Below are 21,519 nucleotides of genomic sequence, written 5' to 3'. Positions count from 1 at the left end.
TTCATTGAAGCTATTAGAGGTTAGATCACAGACCCCCTGGTGCGCTCTCGCTCTCGCGCTCCCTCTCGCTCTCAGGCCAGGTAGCCCTGGAAAGCAGGTGAAAAGGCATGCTGTGGCCTTACACTTTCCCTCCCTCGGGTGGCTGTGAGCCAATCCAGCCAATCTTGAATTACTACATTTATCAGTGCCGTGTTACTTCTGGCACATAAGCTAGTCCAGACTAGGTCATGTAGTGTGGAGCTTGCCCACCCCTTCTGAAAACCCATAAGAGTTGGAACCTCCCTTTGAACTCTGGAACAAAATGTTCTTTCTCTTCAAGACCCTTGTCATGTGCTCCATGGCTAAGATCTCTCTTAATGCTCCCTACTTCAAGGCCCAATCATGACTGCTCTGGGCCACGAGGCTCTCTCTCATAAAGTTCATCCGAGGTGCCATTTCGTATCCACTTTCCTTCTGCAAACCTGCCATTGTTTTCTTTTATCCATCACCAGAAACTTCACAGTCACATGAGTCTCTAGGCACAGTAGTTCAGCACTTGGCAAATGAAGGCAGGATAAGACAGTTTCACAATAAACCAATAACATATGTGCACATACACAATATAATCATGTGTGTAGCTCTCCTATTACAATCAGAAAATGTTCCTGGTCAGTGGTTTTCATGCTAGAGACTGCTGGACCAGCATCATCGGCATCACGTGACACCTAGTTGGAAATGTACATCCCTGACCTACTGAGCCAGCATCCCCGGGATGGGACCCAGCAATCTGCATTTTAATACATCTCCCAAACCGTTTCTGTTTCTAACTCCTCCCTGGCTTGGCCGAGGAGATGCTCTCCTAACCCTATCATTTCCCTCCCCACCCCATCCTCACATCAGCCCCGCTTCGCCTGAACCCTATCATTTCCCTCCCCACCCCATCCTCACCTCAGCCCCCCTTCGCCTGAACCCTATCATTTCCCTCCCCACCCCATCCTCACCTCAGCCCTCCTTCGCTTCTCTTGCTTTTTGCCTCAGCCATGCAACCTTCTCTGTGCTCTCCATACAACCCCAGCTTGTGGGCCTCAAGGCCTTTGTGATGGACATTTACCATTCTGAGAATACCCCCCCACGCAGTGTGTGCATGTGTGTGTGTGTGTGCAATATACTTACCTAGTATACATGTGTGGAGGCCACACGTCAACATCAGGTGTTTTCCTCAGTCAGTTCTTTACCTTATTTTTTTAAGATTTATTTATTCATTATGTATACAGTGTTCTGCCTGCAGGTATACCTGAATGCCAGAAGAGGGCACCAGATCTCATTACAGATGGCTGTGAGCCACCATGTGGTTGATGGGAATTGAACTCAGAACCTCTGGAAGAGCAGCCAGTGCTCTTAACCTCTTGAGCTATCTCTCCAGCCACCTTATTTTTTAAAAATATTTTTAGGAAAAAAAATATTTTTAGGGAATTGGAGACACGGCTCAGTGGTTAAGAGCAGAGCACCTGGGTTCAATTCCCAGCACCTACATGGCATCTAACAACTGTCTGTAACTCCAAGATCTGACACCCTCACACAGACATACATGCAGGCAAAACACCAATGCACATAAAATAAGAATAAATAATTATTTTAAAAAATATTTGTAAGCATTTTGTGTATTTATTTCTTGTACCTGTACGGGTGTTTTTCCTGCGTGTATGTGTGTTCACCACTGTTAAATCCCAAACCCTGGGGCAAATGGCTAAGGTGTCTATTTAGTAAATCAAAGCAGACCTGGCTGCCAGGTTCTCTCAGCAACCCTCAGTCCCTACCTGTTAGGGTACATGTAGGGGGCATTTCCTACCCCCCAAACTTCTCCAGTCCAGGGGCTGGGCTGCCCTTACCCCAGCTGCCCTTTCCACTATAACCAGCCATTTTGGTTACTCCATCCTCTCTCCCCTCTCCCTCCCCCCCTCCTCACATGGTTCAGGATCATGACCAGTCTGCCTTCTTCCAGATGTGTATCTGTCTCTGGCTATGCTCTCCCTTTTACCTACAATAAACTTCGCCTCTACCATACCTAGGGGCAGTTTATTTCCCTTTTGCCTTTATCTGCTGTTGAAACCTTAGGACTGGCATAAAGGAGTTCCCTCCCAAGGAACTCAGGTGCTCCGAACCAAGCAGCTGACCTGCCTCTCCTAGGATATGCATGGATCCTTTGCTTCTGCTGGCTTCTGCCACCCACCAAATTTGATTCTAGGGTCCATCTCTCCAGACGCTTTTCCCCTCCACCTTATCTAACCGCCCATCTCTCCTACTCAGTAAGTGTCCTCTCTCTGGCTCCTGGAGTTTGCTACGCCCTTTGGGCCGCCCACCACATGGGCATCTCCCTGCTGTGCCTTTCGGGGGGGGGGGAGGGGGAGCACCACGTGGGCAGTCCTGCTTACTCAGACACTTGCCCCTCTCCAGCTGTTTTCCCCTCTCCCTGCGCTAACCACTCGTCTCCCCCTTCTACTGGGTGAGTGTCACCACAGAGCTGCCTGCTCTGTCTGCTTTACTTCACCGGTGTGTCAGGAAGCTCCTCTCACACTACTGGGCCCCCGTCACGTGGAAAGGGACACACCCCTCTGTCATGGAATGTTTAACCATGTAAAGAAGTGTTACATTTGTTTATGCTGCGTTTGTTTAATTATGTAAAGATGTGTTGAATTTGTTTCACCTTGCCTGCCTAAGGCACCTGGTTGGTCTAATAAAAAGCTGACTGGCCAATAGCTAAGCAGAAGATGTACCGGTGGGGCTGGCAGGCAGAGAGAGAAGAAACAGACTGAGGAATGAGAGGAAGAAGGAGGAATAAACAAGGGAGAAAGAGGGAAATCCTAGCCAGTAGATACAGAGTAGGACATACAGATGGAAAGATAAAAAGCCCTGAGGCAAAACATAGATGAAGAGAAACTGGTTAATTTAAGTTAGAGAAGAAAAAAAAGCAAACAAAAAACAAGCCTAAGCTAAGGCCGAGCATTCATAACTAATAATAAGTCTCTGTGTCAGGATTTGGGAGCTGGTTGGCGACCTAAAAGAGGAAGCCTGGTACACCTCTCCTCTGTGATTTGGGACATTTCTCTCTCACAAGTCTCTTAGTCCATTTGGGGATGCCCTGGAGTGAGAATCTTGTGACCACAACACTGACCCCCTCTGTTCTCTCATGGCTTCTGTTGGAACCCACCCTTGGGTGGAGTTTCTGCCGCTTCCTCCTTGTCCCTTGTGGCCACACTGTTCTCCCTCTCAGCTGCCTAACCCTCCCTATGGTAGAATTCTTTTCTCAACTCTTCCCCCTTCTCTCCTCGGACTCAGTTCCTTCCTTAGACTCAGATATTTTCTTAAAGCCTTGTTGTCTTACTGAAAACGGCTGGCCTTCAGCATAGTGACGGCCAAAGACGACACATTAGAGTTCCAAATTCTCACAGACTGTAACACTCTTTGAGCACAAGCAAGTGATCCTAAAGTCTCTTATCTCTAAGGTTTCAGGCTGGGCGGTGGTGGCGCACGCCTTTAATCCCAGCACTCGGGAGGCAGAGGCAGGCGGATCTCTGTGAGTTCCAGGCCAGCCTGGTCTGCAGACTGAATTCCAAGATGGGCTCCAAAGCTATACAGAGAAACCCTGTCTTGAAAACAACAACAACACAAATTGATTGATAATGAAAAAACGTATCTAAGGTTTCATAACTTCCAACTCTCAAATCTTTTATTTCTATGATTTTTCTATGCTCTGCTCTTAAGAAATCTTTTAAGACTATTGTATAAACAGTCTTTATCTCAAAACTTGTAAATTCATTGGGTATGGTTTAAAAAATCTGTAAGATTTGGTCTAAAACATAAAACAAAAGGCTTATAGTTAAACCCTATACATAGGTAATTTTAATTTGCTACAACATACTATATATGTGATCCAACTCTGGTTTAGAATATACTTTATATGTAACTTGGATTCAACCTTTGTTTAAAAAAATAGATCTGCTGGGAAAACATGTTTTTAAACAGCAATCATGTGGCTCTCCTCCATCGTGGGCGATGACGTCATCAAGATGGAAGCAGCCACTTGACTAAAGTGAAAGAGTGTATGCTACATGGTTTCACCATCTTCAGATGACTCTGTGGCATAAAGCAACATCTATAAAACTTCTCAGTCCTACTGAGCCCTTAGAGGATCACTGTAGCTCTCTTTAGACTATGGAAACAGCAACAGGTCTCCAGAATACTTTGGATTGGTATGGATTGTTGTCTGATGATACAAATTTAAGGTTATGAAGGTCTACTCAGACTAACAGAAGCTGACTTAAGATGTATGTCTAGGGGCTGGAGAGATGGCTCAGGGGTTAAGAGTACCAACTGCTCTTCCAGAGGTCCTGAGTTCAATTCCCAGCACCCACATGGTGGCTCACAACCACCTGTAATGAGATCTGGTGTCATCTTTTGTATACATAATAAATAAATAAATAAATCTTTTTTTTAAAAAAAGATGTATGTCTAACTGCTTATGTCTTCGCTAACTGTTCAACATCAGGCTTCTAGAAAATTTAGATAAGTAACAACATTTGTTTGATAAATAATGTATATTTGATAATCAAGGTTTATAAGCTCCGAAGGTCTCCTCAGGCTCACAGGAATCTTCTTCCAGCTTCTTTGTCTTTGCTCTCTTTGCTAAACTTTAGCTATTTGGATAAACTGAGTCAGACAACAAACAAACAAACCTGTGACTTTTCTATAATGGTCACTGATTAAAAGTTGTATTTTGATACTAAGAGAGCTTCGATTCAAAGATTGTTAGTTTTTAAGGTTAAACCTAATAGGGATAAAATGTAAAGTCCTAATCTTATAAAAACTACTAATTTGTTATAAACTGTTAGGGATATTTAAGAAATGCAAATTAATAGTCACCTTATAAGTGATCAGATTCTTTACTGTGTTCAGAACTATTCTTGTAGCCATGCTAAGTACTAATGTTATTAATTACAGGGATAAGCCTTATGTAGCCTCCTGTATACTTTCAAAGTTAAACCTAAAACAAATAACTAAAAACAGGCAAAAATCTGTTGAATATAGATAGCATTTAAGGTATTTAATGGAAGGGAGGAGCAGGAAAAGGTAGAAAGAGCCTCCTGTGACAGAGAGAAGTGCCAGCCCCTGGCAGCCCCTAACATCTCCTAAGGAGATGATGGGCACAGAAGAACTCCAGCTGGAGCTTGCTTTAAATGTGGCAAAGCCAAGCACTGGGCGAAAAACCGCTCTTCATCTTGCCCTCCATTGGGACCCTGTCCAAACTGTGGACAAGCAGGACACTGGGGAGCTGATTGCCCTGCTTTGCCTAGACCAGGTAGGCCAGCCCCCAAAGTTCTCCTCCACAGGAAGGTCTGTTGGATCTTCTCGTCCTGGTAGCCACAGACAGAACCTGTCTGGGACCCTGAGTGAAATCAAGATAACCATGGTGGAACCAAGGTGACTGTCCAGGTAGCCGGTAAGTCTCTGTCATTTTTAATAGATTCAGGAGCTGCTTGGTTTATAGACACTTCCTGTGTACTCTGGTGAAATTTGTCCTTCTCAGATCTCTGATGGCGTTGATGATAGGCTAATGATAGCTTTGCTGGCTTAACAATGGCTACTAGCCTCCTCCCCGCAAGGCCTCAGCTGCCTTCTGGGTTCTCTTCATATAAAAACCAGTCCTCACTTTCCTAGAGCTGCTAGGTCTCTGCAAGTCCTGAAGGTCTAAGGAAGTGTTTTAAGGTATTAAAAAAAATGAGCAATGTTTCAGATTTCCTTCCCTTGCTGTGCTATTGGTATATTAAGACTTTAAGGCTAGCCTGGTCTACAAAGTGAGCTCCAGGAAAGGCGCAAAGCTACACAGAGAAACCCTGTCTTGAAAAACCAGAAAAAAAAAAAGACTTTAAAAGTTGAGAATTTTAACAACAAGCGGAGCTCTGACAATCTGAATCTAGTTCTGCTAGAGCACTACTAATATTATCATAGTCACAGGCACAACCACTTCCCATTTCCACTGGTCGTCTTCTTCTAAGTGTGGATTTTAAAACTGCTTCTCATTGTGCTAAAAACATCTGTGTCCAATCTATATGTCCAGCCCTCTGGAAAATGTGTTCTTGCTTTTAACCCAGTATCATTTTCGGGTCCCAAAGCTTTTATTGTGACTAAAAGGCATAAATCTACTGCCTTTTTTACAATGTGGATTTCAGTACAGGTTACAAACAGTGTAATACTAACATGCCTAAAACTTTTGTCTCTTTTTATAAACTTAAAAAAAAATTCTTGTACGTTTCAGGGAATTGACTTGGATCAACTCTCACAGCTCAAACGGGCTTCCGGTAAGTACTGTTCAACTGACTATTTCTAAAGGGTGGGATCTCTCCCCCTTTCCTTGGTCTCGAGACTCCCCTCCCCCAACTACCAGGACCGTGGGCCTAGAAAGTTTCAAATGTACACCCTGGATAAAAATTTTCCCCTAAACTTGTTCTTTTTTTTTTTTTTTTTTTTTTTTTTAGATTCATTCATTCATTCTGTACACAAAAGAGGGCACCAGATCCCACCACAGCCGGCCGTGATTCACCATGTGGTTGCTGGGAACTGAACTCAGGACCTCTGGAAGAGCAGCCAGTGCTCTCAACCCCTGAGCCATCTCTCCAGCCCTCCTCTAAACTCCTTTACTTTACTTCTCTCCCTAGTCTGTCCCAGAAGATTTCAAATTAACTTCAGACTGCTCCAGCAACTCACAGGCTCCAGGTGTCCCTTCAAAATCTGCATCCTGGGCAGCTTCAAAGTGGCTAGCCCCAGGTGGCCCAGCCTCACCAACTGCTCCAATACTTCCTGTATCCCCAGCCCCACATGGTCCCACAGAGTCTGGAAAGTGAAGGAAGCAGCCTGCTCTTCCTGGACTTGGCCAACAACATTCCAGCTTTTTGGGTCCCCAACAATGACATTCCGGTGTCAGCAGGGAGGAAGTCATAGAAAAGGTTGTATCACCCCTTATCATTTACTTGTTATCAACCACAGGCTGGGATGTTAGGTCACACACCCTGGGACAAAAGGCTAAGGTGCCTATTTAACAACCGCAGTAGACCTGGCCGCCAGGTTCTCCCTGCATCCCTCAGTCCCTACCTGTCACCCCCTACCCTACACCCCTCCAGCCCAGGGGCTGGGCTGCCCCTCCTGTATAATCCAGACATTTTGGTTACCCCTCTTCTTTGGGCTTCCCGTCATTGTGGTCGTCATCGTCGTCCCTGGCCCCCAGTGTCCTCACATTGTCCAGGCTCACGACCACTCTGGACTCAGGTGTCTCTGCCTCTGGTTGTGCGCTCCCTTTTATCTACAATAAACCTTCTCCTCCACCATATCTAGATGCAGGCGTGTTCTTTCCTATTATTTTTCTTTTTCTTTTTTTGTCCAACCACATGTACATGCCTGGTGCCTGCAGAGGCCAGAAGAAGGCACTGGATTCCCTGGAGCTGGGGTTACCCAGCTGGTAAGCCACCATGTGGGTGATGGGGATTAAACCTGTGTCCTCTGGAAAAGCAGCCATTGCCCTTAACTGCGGAGCATCCCTCCAGCCCCTCTACCTTCTTTTTTAGGCAGGGTCTTTCATGAAAGCAGGAGCTCACTGTTTGGGGTAGACTGGCCAGTGAGCCCATGGGTTCTGCCTGTCTCTGTCTCTTCAGGCACACACGCCACACTCAGCTTTCTACGTGGACATTGGGGATCCGAACTCAGAACCTAAGACTACTGCTGCCCACTCCTCCCTGATCTTTACAGGCTGCCTGGCTGCTTCTTTTCCTTTTGTTTTCTTAGTTATATCCTTCATTGCAGACCTGCCTTTGTGTTGCTAAGAGGCTCAGCTCTCTCCTGCTGTTGTTCACACAGGCACCACCCATGTTTTTCACTTGTTTGTTTTGTGTCATTATTATTATTGTTGTTGTTGTTGTTATTGGTTTTTCAAGATTTGGGTATCTCTGTGTAGTCCTGGCTGTCCTGGAACTCCCTTTGTAGACCAGGCTGGCCTCAGACACACAGAGATCCACTTGCCTCTGCCTCCTGAGTGTTGGGATTAATGGCATGTACCACCATGCCCAGCCTCAGAGTCTCATATAGCCCAGGCTGGCCTCAAGCTCCCTTTGTAGCTGATGATAGCCTTAAACTCTTGATCCTTTGGCCTGCAGCGCCTCAGTGCTAGGATTACCGGAGGGCATTACCACACCCAGCTAAAATATGAAAATTTAATTAAATTTATATTCACATGGAAGCTCCTCCCCAGAGAATGAAATCCAAAGAAATCTACCACAACAAGACGCTTTTATACTTTTTAGACAAAGAAGGGTAAATCTTAGAGCAGGGACAAAACAGAGCGTAACTGAAGACAGACTGGGACGGAGATACGTGCGGAGAATTGAGTGAGGCTGGGTTCACTTGCATGTCCCTGGTGCCTGGTTCAGAGTTGAGAACAAATTGTCTCTGGTAAAGGAGGATTTATGTCCTGCCTTGAGGCGCACAGATGACAGGACAATGCAGAAAGTCCCTCTGCATTCTCACCTCCCCCAGCTCTACCGGTTTAAGGGAGAAATATCACCGTTTCCTCTGGGCCAAGTAGGAGCCAGTGAAGTAATCGGAAATGAACAGTCACAGGAAATTGCCACCACCGAGGCTGGAGGAACAAAGAGCAGAGATGTCACAAGAGGCTGGAGAGGAAGTCCCCCAGTAGAAGCTGAAGCCCTTGTGTGCCCAAACACAGAGAGACAGAGTGACTGTAGCCACTCACTTCCTCCCTCGGTCTCCTCCTCTGCTTCCCAGGTGAGGGGGAGCTGTAGCCTGAGAGGCTGGCGCTGGGCAGGAGGCGCTGAGGAAGAGGTCTGGGGTGGATGCAGCCCAGAGTGGCCAGCACCACTCACTAATAAACCAGCTGCCTGACCCCATCTGTTGTCCCACACCTGTGTCGTCCCCCTTCAGGATTAAATCAGGTTTGCTATCCTTGCAATCACAGTCTGTGGTTACCTGTGGCCACCGAGCATTTTATCCTCCAAAATAACATCTTGAGACCTGCTTTTATCTGCCTCTAATTTAAAAAAGGTTTTATCTTTAAAAGAACTCATTTGTTTTTATATGTATGAGCGCTTTGCCTGCATGTACATGCACAACATGTCAACATGTATGCGTCAGTCATAGAGGCCAGAAGTAGGCATCTAATCTCCTGGAACTGTGAGCCAACATGTGGGTTCTGGGAGCCAAACTCTGGTCCTCTGAAAGAGCAGTAAGTTCTCTTAACCACTGAGCCATCTCCAGCCACCCTCCCCCATATATATATATATATATATATATATATATATATATATATATATATATTTTTTTTTTTTTTTTGAGACAATATATCATGTATCCCAGGCTGGCCACAAACGTGCTATGTAGCCAAGGATGACAACGAACAGAACTCTGGTTCTCCTGCATCTACCTCCTGGTGCTGGATGTCGCGCATTTACCAGCACACTCGTTCCACTCACCGTCACCACCCCAAACCTTTTCACAGTCTCTTCTTGCTTTGGGGTCAAATGCCAGCACTGAACTGAGGTTCACGGTGGGCCCCCATTCACGTGACTAACACCCATGGCCGCTTCAGCATGAGGGGGCTGCACATCAGCTGCCTCCACCCCTCCAGCACATGTCCCCAAAGGTCCAGGCAGAGCCGCTTGTGACCTTTTCTGATGTATCCTCAGATATCACACTCTACTTTCTGATGGACAGCTATGAACTCACACAGAATGCCGCTTCGTAAATCTATCATTGGGAGGAATGGAATTTGGTTTATTGATATAAATTTAAAGTTAATTTTGTTATACTGTATGTATGCTTCTACTCTTGCTTGGAGTATTGTGTTTATGCAACTCATTTAAAAATAAAATGTATAACTAAAAATATGAGTTAGTAGTTACCTATCTATAATAATCAAACTTGTAGTCATATTAGGTATGTTTTCATGGTTAAACAGATATATTTAGATAGATAGATAGATAGATAGATAGATAGATAGATAGATAGATAGATAGATAGATAGATACATAGATACATAGATACATAGATACATAGATACATAGATACATAGATAGATGAAAGTGGTCTTCAAACACTTCAAAGACCTACAGGATATGGCATTTAATGTTTAATAACTTAAGACTTTCCATGAGAGTGAAACATGTCTGCTCCTGACAGCACCAATTTGCTTCAAAAGAGGACGATGGACACTGAAGAAACTCCATATGGAGTTTGCTTTCTTTTTTTTTTTTTTTTTTTTTTTTGGTGTTTCGAGACAGGGTTTCTCTGTGTAGCTTTGTGCCTTTCCTGGAGCTCACTTGGTAGCCCAGGCTGGCCTCGAACTCACAGAGATCCTCCTGGCTCTGCCTCCCGAGTGCTGGGATTAAAGGCGTGCGCCACCAACGCCCGGCTGGAGTTTGCTTTCTTTATGGCAAAATCTAGCCATTTGGGTGAAGAAGCTGCCCTTGCCTCAATTGCTGACAATATACTGTCCAAACTGGACCAGAAAGATGCAAAAAAAAAAAAAAAAAAAAAAAAAAAAAGCAACTGCCAAACTTTGCCAAGACAGGGTAGGACAGTCCTTCAAAATTCCCTGCTTCTCAGAAAAGTCTGTCAGATATACTAGGCCTGTAGGTCACAGATGGATGCCCCAATGTTACAGAAGAACTTCCAGTGACTGTCCAGGCAGCCAGATGTCCATATCATTAGGTAACATTTCACCCTTCTGGGGTCTTTGATGGATGAAGACTAGATTCTCATAGTTATAGTTTTCCTTAGTTATTATAAAAAGTAAATTAGTTATAAAACTTTAGACTTACAAAGATAAGATAGATAACAGAATATTTTCTCTAATTTTGCCAAATACAATTGGACTGGGTATTGTAACTGTAATTCTTAGTTGATAACTGTTTTTGTTATATATAGTTTTACTATGTCAAGGTTAAAACTTTCTTTTTTAATTAGACAAAAGGGGGGAAATGTTATGGAATAATCTTCTTGTACATGTGATGCTGTGTCTTTGCCAGGGCGCCTTCTGATTGGTTTAATAAAAGAGCTGACTGTGCCATAGCTAGGCAGGAGGTGTAGGCAGGACAGCAAGAAACAGAGGATTCTGGGAAGAAGAGTGTGGAGTCTCGAGAGTCTTGAGCCAGACATGGAAGAATCAACAAGGGAAGTTCATAGATGAGGTAAACAAGCCTCGGGGCAGCACACAGATTAATGTAAATGGGTTAATTTAAGTTGTAAGAGCTGGCTGGAGACAAGCCTAAGTTTTGGCTGAGCATTTATAATTGATATTAAGTTTCTTGTGGTTATTTGGGAGTGACTGCAGGGACACAGGAAAACTCTGGTACAGGGATCAAATCCAGGGCCTTACACAAGATAAGCAAGTGCTCTCCCCTGAGCCACACCCCAGCCCCTCACTGGGGGATTCTAGGCAAGTGCTCTCCCCTGAGCCACACCCCAGCCCCTCACTGGGGGATTCTAGGCAGGGGCTCTACCACTGAGCCACACCCCAGCCCCTCACTGGGGGATTCTAGGCAGGGGCTCTACCACTGAGCCACACCCCAGACCCTCACTGGGGGATTCTAGGCAGGTGCTCTCCCCTGAGCCACACCCCAGACCCTCACTGGGGGATTCTAGGCAGGGGCTCTACCACTGAGCCACGCCCCAGCCCCTCACTGGGGGATTCTAGGCAGGGGCTCTACCACTGAGCCACACCCCAGCCCCTCACTGGGGGATTCTAGGCAGGGGCTCTACCACTGAGCCACACCCCAGCCCCTTACTGGGGGATTCTAGGCAGCGGCTCTACCACTGAGCCACACCCACAGACCCTCACTGGGGGATTCTAGGTAGGGGCTCTACCACTGGGTCATGTCCTCAACCCCATTCTCAGAGCTTTGATGAATATTTATTAATTATATGGCTATAGTTCTCAGCTCTGTTCTCACTCTATTATATCTTCTCACTGTATGTAAGCGGTCTCTGCTGATATATTTTGCCTATATCTCCCTTTTTAAAAATATTATCATTTTTAATTTTAGGTGATGAGTGTCTTGCCTGCATGTGTATCTATGCACATGTGTGTGCTTGGTACCTATGGAGGTCAGAAGAGGGCATTAGATCCCTCGGAACTGGAGTTACAGGTGTCTGTGAGCCACCTTGTATGTGCTGGGAACTGAATCTGGGTCCTCTGCAAGAACAGCAAATGTTCATGAGCCATCTCTTGAGCCCTCCATATGTCTTCCACTTCAGTGGAAGGGGCTGGGGAGAGCTCAGTTGTAAAGTGCCTGCTTGCTGAGACTAGAACCTGGGGCTTCATGCATGCTGGGCAAACACTCTACTGCTGAGCCTCAAAAGAATATGGCAGCTACTTTTTTTAATTATTTAAATTTGGACAAACACCTTTACCTACTGAACCATCTCACCAACCCATGGATGCTGTTTAAGCCACTGGGTTTTTGGTGTTTGGGTCTGTGTCAAAGGTCGCCTAACACAGGGTGAGCAAACTGTTTCATCTATATCTGTGGACTTCACAGAGGAAGGAGACTACTGTCTTTCTTGACATGAATAATCATCACCCAGATCACGGCTAAGATGCTATGGTCCTTTGTTTATTTGCAGATTCATCCACTCATTCATCTACCCATCCATCCATTCATTCTTTCACCAGATATTTATTTGGATCCCGCCAGCCACCTAGGCTCTCCGTGCTGTGCATACACATGCAGTTGATGAGATGGTAAAATCGTGGCACTCAGCTAGACACGATTGTGGTGATATTGTGTTCCCCAAAATATTGTGCACCCTAATAAACTTATCTGGGGTCAGAGAACAGAACAGCCACTAGATATAGAGGCCAGAAAAATGGTGGCACACACGCCTTTAATCCTAGCATTTCAGAGGCAGAGATCCATTGTGATCTCTTTGAGTTCAAAGCCACACTGGAAACAGCCAGGCATGGTAATAAGAGCCTTTAATCCCAGGAAGTGATGGCAGGAAGCAGAAAGGTATTTAAGGCGTGAGGATGAGGAACTAGGCCTGGTTAAACTTTGAGGCTTTTGAGCAGCAGTTCAGTTGAAATTCATTTTGGATGAAGACTCAGAGGCTTCTAGTCTGAGGAAATAGGATCAGCTGAGGAATTGGTGAGGTGAGGTGGCTGTGGCTTGTTCTGCTTCTCTCATCTTCCAGCATTCACCCCAATACCTGGCTCTGGGTTTGTTTTTATTAATAAGACCCTTTAAGATCCGTGTAACACATGATGGCACATATCTGTAGTTCTGTTAACTTAAGAGGCTGGGACAGAAAGAGTGCTTGGCACCAGGAGTTTGAGGCCAGCATGGGCAACATACCAAGACTTCGTAGAGGGGTTGGAGAGATGGCCTTTTGGCTAAGAGCACTATCTGCTTTTGGAGAGGACCTAGGTTCAGTTCCCAGCACTCGTATGGCTGCTCACAATTGTCTAACTCCAGTTCCAGTGGATCTGATCTCTCTTCTGGCCTCTTTGGGCACTGCACACATATGGTACACATATATACATGCAAGTAAACACTCATACACACATCATAAAAAATATATAAATTCAAAAAACAAAAACACCTCATCTAAAATAAGATGAAGTTCACATAATTTAAAGTGCAGTTTTAGTGTGAGAATAGCTGTTCTTGATAATATGGCACTGAGCAGAATGCAGTGTCACACCAGCTGGATTTATGTCTGAGCCATTTGGGAGAACAATATCAAATTGGGGCTTCATCTTAACATGATAAATGAAAATAAATTCCAAATGGACTTGGGTAAAACGTGGGTATTCTATTATACAATAAAAGTGTAGAAGATGAAATAAATATTTAATAACCTCTTCTTACAGAAAGACTTTCTGTACTTCAAAGTGGGAGAATGAATTGCTAGGGAAAAGATGGATGCATTGGACAGTGTAAAGAGTTGATTTCCACATGTCCAAAAAGAACATGCTTAACAAAATAAAGTTAAAGTAATAATAATAATAATAATAATAATAATAATAATAATAATAGATATTTGCAACAAGATAGGAAAAATGGTTAACATCCTAAATGTAACAAAGATATTAATAAATTGCTGTGAAATTAATAAAAAAAATCCACTAGCCCAAAAGAAAAATGGGCAAATGTAGGGGAAGATAATTCACAAAAGAAATATAAATAATTTCTCTATGCACAGATATTCAAAGTAGTCTTTCTTTGACAGCACATAGACTAGTGGTTCTCAACCTGTGGGTCATGACCTCTTTGGAGATAAATGACCCTTTCATGAGGGTTGAATATCAGATATCCTGCATGTCAGATATTTACATTATGATTCATAAAGTAGCAAACATAGCTATGAAGTAGCAATGAAATAATATTATGGCTGGGTCGGGGGGGTCACCACAACACGAAGAACTGCTGTGGAATAATCTTCTTCCCCTTGCACACTGTAAAGATTTGTCACTCAAATTGGTTTAATAAAATGCTGATTGGCCAGTAGCCAGGCAGGGAGTATAAGCAGGGTGATGAAACCAAGAATGCTGGGAAGAGGAAGTGGGGAGTCAGGAGTTACCAGCCAGACGCAGAGGCACAAGATGAGAAAGCCATACTGAGAAAAGGTACCAAGCATGTGGCTAAGCAGAGATAATAATTATGGGTTAAGTGTAAGAGTTAGTAATAAGCCTGAGCTACCAGCTGAGCATTTATAAGTAACGTTAAGCTTCTGAGTCAATTATTTGGGAAGTGGCTGTTGGGTATTTGGGAGTTGCTGGTGGATCAGAAACTTCTGCCTTCGAGGAACTGCATTAAAGGGTCACAGCATTAGGAAGGTGGAGAACCACTGACAGACTAAGAGGTCAAAGCCAAGTTTACCCCCAGTGATATTTGAATGACGGCTACACAGACACTGAGACCATCCTTGTGAGCCATTGACAATGTGGTTCCCACAGTCCAGAGATGCTCAGGGGAGTGAAACCTCACTCCTGGGACTGGGGTGTGAACAGAGTAGGCTGTTCTGGAGAAGATTCGAGGAACCCAACTACAAAGACTGAAATTGGTTGTGTTTTCCTGAAAGTCAGTCTCTGGAAGCAATCCACACACAGGGAAAAATCTTATTCCAAGGATGGTCATGTATTATTTCAAAATAACATTCAAATGACAACATATTTAGACAGAACAGAACCCAAAGAATGTTTCTATATATGTTATACAGATAATATATAATATATATTGTAAAGGACTGTGCAGTTCAACAGTAGCCATTTCCACAAAAGAGAGGCAAGAACCCCATGGCTACTCAGTTCGTGGGGCCAGCTGCTTTAGCAGTCCCATCCTGAACTGATGATGCTCCCGGGAACACCGCTGGCCTTGAACTGATGGTGCTCCCCGGAGCACCGCTGGCCTTGAGTCTGGGTCGGAAGCTGATGAAGCTGGAGTGTGATGGTGGTGGCAACCGATGCAACTGCTCAGGAGGTGAGCAGGGACACAGCGCCTCTCGTTAGGACCTCTTTATATACTCCTTGTCCTCGCTTGCTCTCTGTTGCTGAGATAAGTGCCACGACCAAAAGCAACCTAGGGAAGAAAAGGTTTTTTGGCTGACGCATCTTGATCCCTGTCCAGGGGAATTCAAGGCAGGAACCATGGAGGAAAGTTGTATGCTAGCTTGTTCTCAGGCTCACATTCAGCTACCTTTCTTACATAACCCAGGACCACCTGCCCAGGGGTGGCACTACCCACAGTGGACTGGGCCCTCCCACATCAATCATTAGTCAAGAAAATGCCCTCACAGACTTGCCAAAGTCAATCTGATGGAGGCAATAACTCAGGTAAGATTCTCTCTTCCCGGGTGTCCCCATACACCCACAGATAGACCCAAAGGTGCCACTCCTAGGTGACTCTAAATGACAGGGAGCTGAGAATCCAGACCAGCCATTACACACTGGTAACAGGCACTCAGCTTACCAGCCTTTGACAATGAGCCGTGAAGAGAAAAGAATGCTTTGCTAAATGGAATGTGGGCAAAGCTGGCTTTAATAAATTTAGAAGAGCTGTTTGTGGTGGTGATTTTCATTTACACTCAAGAGCCCATAACTGTATAAGAAAGTATGGGATATTCCTTTACACTGTGTGAATATGTGTCACTGTGTTGGGTTAATAAAGAAGCTGACTGGTCAATAGCTGGACAGATAGAAGTTAGGCGGGACTCACAGACAAAAAGAGAATACGAGAAAGAAGGGGAGGAATCTGAGACTCTCGAGAAGATGGAGAGAGAAGGAGATGAACTTGCCATACTGAGAAAAGATACCAAGCTGCATGGCAGAGCATAGATAAGAAGTATAGGTTAATTTAAAATGTAAGAGTTAACTAGTAACAAGCCCGAGCTATTGTTGCCCAGGTTGGCCTTGAGCTCCCCAAGTATTGGAGAATGACCCTGAATTTCTTCCTGCCTCTGCCTCCTGAGTGCTGGGGTTCTAGGCTTGCACCACCACTCACCATTTCTGTGGTGCATTCTAGTCAAGTGCCAGCTCAGCTGCAGCCGGCCCTGGGAGTCCTGTCTGAGAGGAGATCTTATTTACAGACCTTTTCTTTCAATATATTATGAAACAGTCGTATTTTATTATAGCTGCACTTAATCTCTCAGTGTTTAATTTATAAATTAAATCTTGTTACAGATTTCTATGTGTGGGAAAGTCATGGTATCTCTAGAGCTCATGGGCTAGCAAGATGGCTCAGTGGGCAGAAGCACTTGCTGCCAAGCCTTAAGACCGGATGGAGGTCAGTCTCCAGGGCCCATGTAGTGGAAGGAAACGGCCTCCCTCGGTTGTTTTCTGACTGCCCCACAAGTGCCATAGTGCACTTGCGCACGCGCACACACACACACACACACACACACACACACACACGCACGCACGCACGCACACGCACATGCACACTCACACACAGACAGACACACACACAGCTGGGGGAGAATAAGTAAACTGTAGCGTTGAATACTATTTCAGTTTCCAGGCATCTCCTGAGGTCTTGGGAAAGCGTCCCCACACAGACAAAAGACAGCTGCAGGGCAAACAGTTGAGGCATCTGATAGAAGCTCCATAGGTCTGCTTCCCTCTCTGGCCCCACCATCCCGAGGTGAGTGCCCTGGCCTGTCTGGGACAGGATGGCTCCCACCACGTGTGCACTGCAGGCGGTGAGAACTGGAGACAGGAAATAGGTCCAACGCAGTGTACCACTCTTGCTAACCACAGATGAAATGAGAAATGAAATCTTAGCCTTAATTTATTCGGCCCCAAGGACTGAAGGGTTGCCTCTCCACTTACTTTCCAGGACAAAGAACCAGTGTATAACGGAGAGGTCAGTTCACAGGGGAACAGCCAAAGGGGAGAAAGCTGTACTTCCAGGTTAATACAATTTGGGGAAAAATGACTCAGCTAAGTAATGCTGGGCACAGCCGTGCACACCTGTATGATGAGTTTGAAGCTATTCTGGGCTCTGTACAATGAGAGTCCATCTCAAAAAACAAAACCAAACAGCCAAAGCAGAGAGAAATTTAATGAAACATTAAGGCATGTAGTCTCTGCTTACAGGTGATTTTTTTTCCTTCTTTGTATGTTGGTGTATTTTTCAAATAATGGGCAAGCATTGTTAGCTCTTTGAAGCTTTGCTCATTGTGATGGGGTGTGTGTGTGGGGGGGAGTAAATATACAGCAAACAAATTTTAGCCAGGTATGGTGATGTATGCTTTTAATCCCAGCACCAGGAGACAGAGGCATGAGGATCTCTGTGAGTCTGAGGCCAGTCAGGGCTACATAGTAAGACTCTGACTCTAAATAAATACTCAGACATCTAACCCTGCATGAAGAAAGAGGTCATCAGTATATTCTAGTAAATTCTCTTTTTTAAAATTTGTTTAAGACAGGGTCTTTCTTTTTTAAATAAATTACTTATTTTTATTTTATGAGTGTTGATTGGTATTTTGCCTGCATGTATTTTTATGTGGAGTTACAGACAGTTGTAAGCTGCCATGTGGGTGTTGGGAATTGAACCCAGGTCCATCTGGAGGAACAGCCCGCGCTCTTAACCAGTGAGCCATCTCTCCAGCCCCAAGAGACAGGGTCTTTCTATGCAACCCTGGCTGTCCTGGAATTCACTATATAGATCAGACTGGTCTCTAACTCATTGAGATCTGCCTGCCTCCACCTCTCGAGTGCTGGGTTTAAAGGCGTGAACTACCATGCTCAACTGGAAATGTTTTGTTGTTGTTGTTGTTCTGGTTTTTGTTGTTGTTGTTGTTGTTTATTTGGTTGCTGGGTTGGTTGGTTGCTTGGTTTGGTAGTCCCAGCTATTCTGGAATTCACTATCTGCCTCCCCCCCCCCCCCAGTGCTGGGATCAAAGGTGTGCAACCACCACAGTGGACTTTTTTTTAGACAGGGTATTGATGTGTAGGTCATGCTGACTTTGAATCATGGCAGTCTTCCTGCCTCAGTCTCCTGATTGCTAGGATTGCAGACATTTGCTGCCACATCTGGCTCTGTTGGTCGTCAGATAGCTATTTGAGTCCTGATGGGAGGGAGCCCTCTCTCTTTCCTTCATATTTTACTCTCATATATATACTTCCTAAACACCATAGTCCAATTTGGGCTATTTTAAAATTCTTTGGTTGTTTTTTCTTTTTCAGTGCTGGGGATAGAAGCCAGGTCCTTGAGGATTCCTGGCCAGTATTCTTCCACTGAGCTACATCCTTAACCCCAAATATTGTGTAAACAGGAATCACACTGTAAGAACCTTTTGCATATAGTTTCTTCTTCCATCCAACATTGTCTTTGCGAGATAAATGCAGACTGTGGTAAAGAGCTCAAGAGTGTTTATTCTGCTTACCATACAGTGTTCCATTGTGTGACTATGTCATGGAGTGTCCCTTTGTCCTGTGTGACTGTCACGGAGTGTCCCTTTGTCCTGTTCCATTGTGTGACTATGTCATGGTGTGTCCCATTGTCCTGTAATGTCAGTTGGGTTGGATGTCAGGTCTGTCCCTACCCATGGCACCCATCTGTCTAGGGTTCAGATGGGGCAGGACATTGAATTAATTACCCAGAAGTACAATGTCAAATTGGTTTTGAAAGCATCAGGTGTTGGAGAGATGGCTCAGTCAATACACTGCTTCCTGTGCAAGGATGAGAACCTGAGTTTGGATCTCCAACACCACAGAAAAGCCAGGCATGGGGGTGCATGCTGGTCATCCTAGTGGTGGATAAGTGGGGACAGACAGATCTCTGTGGCTTCCAGACTAGCCAGGCAAGCTCCAAGTTAGTGAGGAACCCTGTATCACAAAGTAAGACGGAGAGTGATAGAGGTGGCCTAACACACACACACACACAGCCGATGATGTCCTTCAGCTTTTTGTGATGTTCTGTGGCGTCACATCTTCATCATACCTGATGCTGTCAGATTCCACAATTTGTGATTTTGGGGATAAACGGAGGGTGAGGTGTAGTTCTGTGTTTCCCACTGAAGTTGAGCGTCTTTTCAAAATCTTTGAAATTCACACTTTCTTCATGTGCATTTTTTTAGGGGCGGGGGTTTCGAAACAGGGTTTCTCTGTGTAACAGCCCTGGCGGTGCTGGAAGTCACTTTGAGATCTGCCTGCCTCTTCCTCCCAGGTGTGCGCAGTTGTCCTCACAGTCCAGAAGAAAGTGTTGAATCTATGTGTGCATCATTTGTAATAATACGCACTGGAATTAAAAATATTTACTTTTATTATTTTTAATCATGCATATGTGTGTCTTTGTGAGTGTTTGCACATGAGTGCAGGCATCTTTGGAGTCCAGAAGAAAGTGTAGAATCCCCAAAAATAGAATTACAGGTAGTTGTAAGCCACCTGATGTGGGAGCTGAATTGAGATCTACTACAAAAGCAGTATGTGCTCTTAACCACTGAGCCATCTCTCCAGCTCTAAAAATGAAGTTTTGATCAGAGAAATGCAAATCAAAACGACTCTGAGATACCACCTTACACCTGTCAGAATGGCTACAATCAAAAACACCAACAACAGTCAATGTTGGAGAGGATGTGGAGCAAAGGGAACACTCCTCCACTGTTGGTGGGAATGTAAACTTGTACAACCACTATGGAAATCAGTATGGCGGTTTCTCAGAAAATTAAGAATTGAACTACCTCAAGACCCAGCCATCCCACTCTTGGGCATATACCCAAGGAATGCTGATTCATACCATAAAGATACATGCTCAGCTATGTTCATAGCAGCACTATTTGTAATAGCCAGAACCTGGAAACAACCTAGATGCCCATCAACGGGAGAATGGATGAAAAAAATGTGGTACATATACACAATGGAGTACTACTCAGCAGAGAAAAACAATGAAAGCATGAAATTTGCAGGTAAATGGATGGAACTAGAAAAAAATCATCCTGAGTGACCCAAACCCAGAAAGACAGGCATGGGATGTACTCACTCATAAGTGGATTCTAGATAAAAAATAAAGAGCAATCAGACCATAACCCATAGAACCATGGAGGCTATATATATAGCATGGAGGTCCCTAGGACGACTGTGGCTTATAATAAATTTCGGTTTTACTCAATTATTGAAAAAAAAATAGCCAAACGAATGGAAACACATGAACTATGAACCAAAGGCTGAGGAGCCCCCAGCTGGATCAGGCCCTCTAAATAGGTGAGGCAGTTGATTGCCTTGATCTGTTTGGGAGGCAACTAGGCAGTGGGACCAGGTCCTGGGCTCATGCATGAGTTAGCTGTTTGAAACCTGGAGCTTATGCAGGGATACTTGGCTCAGTCTGGGAGAAGGGAACTGGACCTGCCTGGACTGAGTCTACCAGGTTGATCGCAGTCCTCGGGGGAGGCTTTGCCCTGGAGGAGGTGGGAATGGGGGGGTGGGCTGGGGGAAAGGGGAGGGGGTGGGAGGGGGGAGAACAGGGGAACCCATGGCTGATATGAAGAACTGAATGGTATTGTAAAATAAAATAAAAGGAAAAAAAATGAAGTTTTGAGGCTGTGATGTACTCAGTTGGCAGAGTGTGTACTCAGTGTGAACAAGGCCACGTGTAAAGTCAGCCATGGTGGTGCACACCTTTAATCCCCAGCACTTGAGAGGCAGAGGCAAGTGGATCTCTGTGAGTTTGAGGCCAGCCTGGTCGACATAGAGAGTTCCAGATCAACTAGTGCTATATAGTGAGATCTTGCCTCAAAAAATAAGAATAAAAACATTATAAAAACATTAAAATGACTGGGGAGTGTGACTCAATAGTAGAGCACTTGCCTAGCATGCAGAGGGCTTAGAGTCAATCCCACCTACACCTACACACACACACACACACACACACACACACACACACACACACACACACACACACATACACAAAGTAGAATGTAGTGAATTCCCACACGCTTGTCACCAGCTTCGATAACTGTCAACTCCTGGCCATTTGTTTTTTG

This window comes from Peromyscus maniculatus, chromosome 1 (assembly GCF_049852395.1).
Source record: "Peromyscus maniculatus bairdii isolate BWxNUB_F1_BW_parent chromosome 1, HU_Pman_BW_mat_3.1, whole genome shotgun sequence".
NCBI lineage: Eukaryota > Metazoa > Chordata > Mammalia > Rodentia > Cricetidae > Peromyscus > Peromyscus maniculatus.
Note: the sequence above shows the minus strand (reverse complement) of the source record.